The 1,976-nt window shown below is 38.5% G+C and overlaps 1 long non-coding RNA gene across 1 annotated transcript; it reads right to left on the minus strand.

The window, feature by feature from the left end:
* Window positions 1-565: 565 nt before the first annotated feature.
* Window positions 566-1,060, minus strand: LOC135202046 (uncharacterized). The gene is made up of 3 exons (XR_010311653.1): window positions 983-1,060; window positions 787-855; window positions 566-669 (listed from the first exon to the last, which is right to left on the minus strand). It is a non-coding gene; the product is annotated as an uncharacterized LOC135202046 (long non-coding RNA).
* Window positions 1,061-1,976: the final 916 nt, after the last annotated feature.

Below are 1,976 nucleotides of genomic sequence, written 5' to 3' on the forward strand. Positions count from 1 at the left end.
TGTCAGTAAGTCCTCTATGCATAGTAAGTTACATACAGTAATATGCACCATACAGTGGTTTAATATCAGATGTAACATGTAGTATAAAACTTAATTTAGAAATTCCTTACATAACTTACCAACTTTTAGTGAGTCTCAAAGCTGTTACCTAGGTTGTTGGAGATGGAGATGGAGGTGTAGAGCATTCATGTGTAGGAAGCCTGCAATGATAAGGATGCATTCCATACCTAACTTCAGTGTGCTTTATCACAGATAACAGGCTAGGATGATGGGCAGTCTGGAATGAAGAATTAATATTAAAGGACAGTATGTAACCACTTAAGTGTACAAAAATTTATTGTTCCATTAATTAACAATTTTACTGTATGCACACATTAAAAACAACTGAGAATTCCTTACCTTCAGCAAAATGAAGACATGTAGGCTATGTAGAGGTCTGGTTTATGTAAGTCACAAGGCGCCTGTCAGTCTGGAATGATAATGTACATATGATTAGTATGTATGTTACATACATAACATGGTTACTACATATGTAAATAATAAAACATAAAATAAAAAAAAAAAAATGTCTTACCAATTCTAGTGGTTGGCTTGCTTACTGGGATGGGCATATGGTAGATGAGAGTGGGTGGCTGGGCTATGGAGTGGGATGGGCAGGTGCTTGGGAGTCTGGAATGATAAAAAATATAAATGATAGAGTATGTATGTACTACTGTAACTACTGCACATGTTATTACTGTTTGACATATGTAGTAATACAATATAAAAAATGAAGAATTCTTTTACCTGAAGGAGTTGGAGAGGTGATACTACTCGTATCAACTGATTTGGGCTCTGATGAGGGAACATCTAGATCTGGAAAGAATGATGGGTACAATAATGTAAGGTGGATGTAACTGTAGCACATGTATGTACACTTTTAATAAAATTTCTATTAGCAATTTATAAAACATTTTATACACATTTGTTAAGGATTCCTTACCTGATGAATAGGGCGAGCCATCAAAACCATGGAAAGGCTCAGGGTCATCTGGGTCGCTGTCACTATCAAAGGTGTCTGGGGAAAAAAAAAAAAAAAAAAAAAAAAAAAAAAGCTTATGCAACATCAAACACATTGTACCACTATGTAGTAGTGTATGTATGCCATAATGTAGTAAACAATTTCCAACATGAAAATGAGAAAAATGAAATTGCTTACCTGATACAGGTGGACGGGCTGCTACAGAGGGTCCAGGTACAGGGGGATCTGGAACTGTCACAGGTAGTACAGGGGGATCTAGAACTGTCACATTCTGCAATAAAATTACAAATGATGAAAATTAATGAAGTTACAATTTACTCTACATTTAGTATATGTTACATTAAAAAATTAACACATTTTATATACACTGTGTAAACATAAATTAGTAAAACAGTTCAGAATTCCTTACCAGGACTAGGAGTGGGAGGTGGTGGTATTGGAGACTTGTGAAAGAAAGTGTCAAGCCTGGACTGCACACTTCTCTTCGTCTGCTTCTCCTTCAGGGTCTCCTTGTAGAAAGTTACCAAATCCATAATTTTGTCAAACCTGGCAACGTTAGGGTCTTCTGCCTTAAGGGTCTTCTGCCTTAAAAGAAGTCAAGGCTCTCTCCAGATGAGTAAAACCCTCTGACAAGCCTTTCACAGTTAATGACCTGGGTTTTGGCTCTGGTGCCGCCTCCTCCTCCTCAATCATTTGTTGCTCCAGCTCAAGGAGGTCCTCTGCTGACAATTCCTCTCCATGGGATGCCAGCAGCTCTGTTACATCATCAGGTTCAAGATCTAGTTTCAGCCTCTTGCTAAGCCCTACGATCTTCCACGTCACAGTCTCGACGTCTTCTGTCTGGTCAAAGCCTTCAAAACTGTGCACAAACTGTGGACACAGTTTCTTCCAGGCCCCATTTAAAGTGGTCGTCTTCACCTCGTCCCAAGCACTTGCAATGTTCTTCACTGCATCA

Source organism: Macrobrachium nipponense, chromosome 30 (genome assembly GCF_015104395.2).
Source record: "Macrobrachium nipponense isolate FS-2020 chromosome 30, ASM1510439v2, whole genome shotgun sequence".
NCBI classification, from domain to species: Eukaryota; Metazoa; Arthropoda; class Malacostraca; order Decapoda; family Palaemonidae; genus Macrobrachium; species Macrobrachium nipponense.